At 39.4% G+C, this 5,983-nt stretch overlaps 1 long non-coding RNA gene across 2 annotated transcripts; it reads right to left on the bottom strand.

The window, feature by feature from the left end:
* Window positions 1-3,719: 3,719 nt before the first annotated feature.
* Window positions 3,720-5,462, bottom strand: LOC121886060. 2 transcript variants are annotated; one of them, XR_006092667.1, is made up of 3 exons: window positions 5,422-5,462; window positions 5,020-5,131; window positions 3,720-4,928 (listed from the first exon to the last, which is right to left on the bottom strand). It is a non-coding gene; the product is annotated as an uncharacterized LOC121886060 (long non-coding RNA). The 2 variants fall into 2 exon arrangements; XR_006092666.1 differs by having other exon boundaries at window positions 3,720-4,823; window positions 4,954-5,131.
* Between the last annotated feature and the right edge of the window lie 521 nt (window positions 5,463-5,983).

Here is a 5,983-nt window from a genome sequence, read left to right on the forward strand (position 1 = left end):
TTATGTGATTTCCCTATTTATATGCTACTTTGTGGTGGACTAATTGAAGAGATTTTTTACAGTTTGTCTGATCTTTGCTGACTGCTTTTCAGCATGACGTGATTGTCATCCCCTCAGTGTATATATATATATATATACATACATACATACATATATATATATATATATATATATATATATATATATATATATATACACACACACCACACACACACACATATATATATGTGCACACACACATTTATTCTGTATTGTGGTCTTGGTGGTAACATGTAGGTTTTCCCAAAGTAGGAAACTAGAGTAGGTAGCTGATGAATATGGCTGTCTTCCTAATGGGCACTTAGATTTATGACAATATATGCCTGATGTGTTTTATAGTGATCATTGGTGAGGTAGAGTGTAATTCTGCTAAACTCTGGGTTGGGCATCTGTGTGTACATTCACATCATATGACACAAGGGATAGTTGCATCATATGCTGTAGGGATGTGCAGTGGGCCCAGTATTTGTATTTGTATCTGTATTTTTTGAGGCAGCAAAATTATTTGTATTTGTATTTGAATAAAAGTGGAAATAGGCTTAAAAATCCTGTTCATGAATAAACTACCTTATGAAGGAGGTCTCCACACGGGGTCTCGAACGGAAGTCTCCCAGATCATAGACGTCTGCGCTGACTACTGAGCTAAAACTTTACTCATCACTTAATTGCACACAGACCTCTACCTGTTTATGCACCCAGAACACAGAGACAGCACAGCGTGTAACGTGTAGGGAAGAACTCAAAAAGCGATTATTGCTTTGCACTTTTCATTTATTGCCTATTTTTTACAACCTAACTTTGTGAAAAGGAGAAGGAGAACAACAGGTTATGGAGAGTCCCTTGGGAGCACTTTGCATGTATCAGTAGCCCAGCTTTATCTCTGGGGAACACCCACAACCCCGGGAGTGATCATGTAGCAGGTGGATGTGACTCCCGTCGTTGAGACCTGTTGATTGATGTAACAGTGGAGCAGAGGAGAGACTGAGATAGCGATGTAACCAAACTGCGCGCTGGTATTTGACATGTTTTTTTTTTCTTCCTGGAAAACAAATAAATTTTAAAATATTTGTATGAAACAAATATTTGTAAAAAAAACAAAACACTATTTGTGCTTTGCTGAATAACGTATCTGTATTCAGGCACACCCCTAATATGCTGTGTATTGAAAGTGTAACTCAAAGTCTTACAAAAACAAATCAAATGTTGCAATTATTTATGAACAAACACATGAATAATGTTCCTTTATTGTTGTTTTCCACCCAACAATTTTGCTCTTCAAATATATGAAGATGAGTATGGTGGTGAACACAACAGGACACTGCATTGATGCTATAAAGGAGTTCTGGCAGCAGAAGCGAGTAGAAGTCCTTGCACGGCTAAAGGAAAAGGATCATGTCGTTGTGCTTGGTTAGTTTTGTTTCCAGTATCAGAACGCAATGTTTATAATTCATAGTGTTTGGCTTTATCCTCTCAACACTACCCAATTCATATTTGCATAATACAGTGTCACTTTCCTTAGCAATTCATGTGAATAACACATTACTCTTACATTTTTTAACATTCAGGTGATGGCAGGATGGACTCACTAGGTACTTATCTGCTTTTTCAATGTTTACTCAGCAATGCAAGCCTTTTAACTCCCAAGTACATTCTGGCAAGACCCCATAACTGTATTTTGTTATTCTGTTAAGAGCATTGTGCACAATACTGCACATACACCACAACAGAACAAGAGCCCAGAGACATCATCCACATTGAAACTGTCAGCAAGAGAGAGACAAATAGAAACTCAGTGATGATGGAGAAAGAAGGGTTCATCAGGACTATGGATATTCTGCTGCAGGAAATAGCTGTTGAAGAAGTGGTGACAGATGTGCACAGACAGATCTCAGCATTACTACATTAGTATATGTCCCACCTGAACAACTGATATCTGCAATATTCTAATATTTTACAACATTAATACACCTTTGTCTTTTACAGATCCAACAAAGGGAAAATACAGAGAGCAGGGTCTGTAATACTCTCTTGACTTTTGGCACACAGCAAAGAACCTGGCCAAAAAATTGTGTGCTGTATGGCTTTTTATAAACACTGAATTCTTATTACACAGTCAAATAATAATAAGCTAAAACACTGTAAATCTAGCTACTACAAACGTCTGCATTTAGACCTTTTGCATTTACTGTTTCACTTAGACTGGTTGGATCCGATAACAATCCACAATCCTTCAGTGGATGAGACCTATCGTCAACCATTTGTTGTATTGCTGTAAACAGCCTGTGACAGAGGAGATATTCAAAGTATCTATTTTGACACTATCCATTATATAAGCACTTATCATAGTAATGCAACTAGTAATTATTTGAAATCAGACATTTCTCCTCTTGCAAATTGTTGTCAGTGCTATAGTGTAATCTGTGATCTATATCCCTTAGATAATGAGGCATGGTGTCCTACACCATGTAAGGGGCAAGCACCAGTGGTTTTTTGGCAGCTGTGACCATGGTCCACTTGATGAGGGCAGCTGAGATAAGCTATGGATGGTGCAAGGTAAGGTGACAAGCTACATGCTATAGTTTTTGATACTGTATCTACAGTAAGTCCTTGAGTACTGAGCACATGACTTACTCCTATGGTGTGCCCAATCATGTTTTACACAGGTTCTCCTTCACACCTGGCTCTGGCAGCGATTGTCCTAAATAAATGCTGGCTCAAGGATGTCTAGAAGTTTATCAACTTTCAGTTAGACAACGTTTTTGAAGGACAAAATCATTTACTTAAATAATTTATCCCTGTCTGTTATGGGAATGACTGATGCCCTGTCTATAAATTGCACATCAGACCTGGAAGCATTTCAAAACCACACACTCATATACAGGGGCAGAGCTGGATGTTGTAAGCATTAAGGGTTTAGCCAAAACCTATTTTTTTCCCATTTATGGCAGCTATATGCACGATTTTCAAGCCATTTGAGATAATAGAAATAGAGATAGATAATATAAATAGAAATATGTACATCATTTGGGAAAAACATGATAGTTGCCCAGGAAAAAAAATCATCCTATTTTGTATCTAATTTTTCTCCAACTGTCTTCATCATTCTGAAACCATAACAGAACAAATGTTGAAGAAGACTAATTTTCACTCCTGCCACTTAAAAAAAAGCAAAGCCTATTCCTTACTATTTTTTAGTTACATAACATTGGTAGGGTAGGAATTTGACGTAAAACAGCATTGCTAATCTTGAAACCTATTTTTTGTTATACTATGCTGGAGTAGATTTCACAGAATGAATGTTTAGTTTATATGCTAAATTTGAATCCATGCCATAATCATCTGGGCTGCTCTAATTGCAAATGTCCTCCACTGAAAGAAGAAAATATAAAACAAAAAAAGTATTAAGATTTCTGATCATGAATTTAAGATGCAAAAAAGATTAAATGCATATCTTATTCTCTTACATCTGCTCCTGTCACCTCTGCTCTCCTTTACCCCTCTGTTCTTCACACCTCCCTTCTCAACACATTTTCATCTCTTGACCCTCTTCCTCTTCACTTGCTTTCTCCACAAGTTTTCACATCTCATTTCCTATTCTCTCCTTCATTCTTTCCCTTACTTTCTCTTTCACTCCTCCCTTTATTCTCTCTTTCTCACTCTAGACTTCCACTTCCACCTCTTGTCCTCTTCTCACCAATTCTCCACTCCTCTCCTCCTGGCTTCTCATCACACATTTTTCTCCTCTCTCCTTTTCTACTGCTTTTCACTCCTTTCTCACTCCCCTCATCATCTCTCCTCCTCTTGTCCTGCTTCTTCTCCTGCTCCACGGGTTTTCTCCTGTCCTTTCCTCTTCGTTCTCCCACTAATTTTCCCTCCTTGCTTGTTCTCACACTTCTCTCCTTTCCTTGTCTCTCCTTCATGTATGTCCTCCCCTCTCTTCATTTATTTTCTTCACTTTCTCTTTAATTCCTTTCTTCTCTGCATCCTTCCATTATTGGAAACTGACAAACTTTGAATTTCACAAACTATACACATGTAAAAGCTATGAGCCATACAGAAATCTGTATATCTAACATCTCAAGTAACTAGCATATTACTGTATCTCTTTCTTTCTTCACTCTCCACTCCTTTCTTGCCCTATGTGTACTCTTTCTTCCATTTCCTCTTTACACTCTTTTCTATCTGCTGTCCACTTTCTGTGGATGGTGGCTGAGGTTGACTCCTCATGAAAAACTTTATGTCCATAGTCCATAAACTAATTAGCTAGCTAGCAAACGTTCTTACTGAGGTGACATGACTGAATGAAACACAACAAACACAAGACAACAATGCCCCTTGACAATGTTAGAGCGGACTTCAATGGTGATAATTCCTCAGTAATAGAATTTTTGCTCAATTGATCTGCCAGTCCAGTCAGAGGGACTGAGGAGAAATGACACAAAGTTGAAGTTATTTTAAAAACCTAGAACATTCAGGGCTGGAGCCCAGGAAGCCATGTGTCCCTGATTCTCCATACAGTACAGCTGGGGATCACCACTCTGTTATCTTCACCTAGACAAGCATAATGCCACAAGACATATTGTCTGTAAGCTGTGCGCCTGTACTGACGATGCTCCACACCTGGCTCCTGGTCTTCATCAACTGCAAAGACATCATTCCATGCAGCACGGGCCAGTTGCAGAACACCCTCATCCAAGACATACAAGTCCATGTATGCCGATCTGCTGATCCAGTTCTCTGGCCTCTGTCTGCAGCATTTCCTCTCCAAGTCAGACGGCATTTCCCTGCAGTAAGTGTAAGTGCACCATTGCGGTTGTCCTTAGTTTGGGGTCTCAGGGTTTGAGTCAGGCTCAAAGAAGTCGAGTAAAAGTGAGGGCTGATAATTTAGCCTGCAAATAGTGAAACATAACTTACCAATTGTCTTGTTTGCAATAAGCACTTCATTATCTTATTGAAAACTACAGGAAAAACAAAAAAAACCTTCATTGTAGACGTTCTGGCCTCCTGGTGTTGGGTGCCCCCAGGTTCAGAAGAACTGCTTCCACTAGAATCTGTTATTTCCTCTCTTTCAATGCTGAGGTGATGAGATGGTCTGTGAAATAATGGCAGATAATTGTTACCTAACTGAGTAATTGGTAAGGTTGAGATGAATGAATGAAAAAATAAAGAGGAACCCCTATCTGTGTGTGTGACTGATTGAGTGACTATTGACACTATAATACTTGCAGTTATATTTATAGAACACTGCACACATGTCTATATTCCAACTGCACCTTTACATGTATATTTTTTTTCTTATCCTATTGTTTTATATTTTATTGTATATATTGTATATATATTGTGTGTGTATATATATATATATATATAAAATCCCCCTCTCACCCGAGCTTGAGGTGGTGTGTCTTCCTCAAGCTAAGGTCCTCTAGAGACCTGGGAGTTTGAGGGTTCTGCACAGTATCTTAGCTGTTCCTAGGACTGCGCTCTTCTGGAGACCTCAGATGTTGTACCTGGAATTGCTGGAATCACCCTCCCAGTTTGTGGGTCACAGCCCTCAGTGCTCCGATAACCACTGGCACCACTTTTGCCTTTACTCCCCACATCTTTTCTAGCTCCTCTTTCAGCCCTTGGTATTTTTCGAGCTTCTTGTGGTCCTTCTTCCTGATGTTGCTATCGCTTGGGATTGCTACGTCTATCACCACTGCCTTCTTCTGTTGTTTGTCGATCAACATGATGCCCGGCTGGTTAGCCATCACCAGTTTGTCAGTCTGGATCTGGAAGTCCCATGGGATCTTGGCTTGGTCATTTTCAATCACCTTAGGAGGTATCTTCCATTGTGACCTTGGGACCTCCAACCCATACTCAATGCAGATGTTCCTGTACACTATGCCAGCCACTTGGTTATGGTGATCCATGTACGCTGTTCCTGCCTGCATCTTACACCCTG

Source organism: Thunnus maccoyii, chromosome 19 (assembly GCF_910596095.1).
Source record: "Thunnus maccoyii chromosome 19, fThuMac1.1, whole genome shotgun sequence".
NCBI classification, from domain to species: Eukaryota; Metazoa; Chordata; class Actinopteri; order Scombriformes; family Scombridae; genus Thunnus; species Thunnus maccoyii.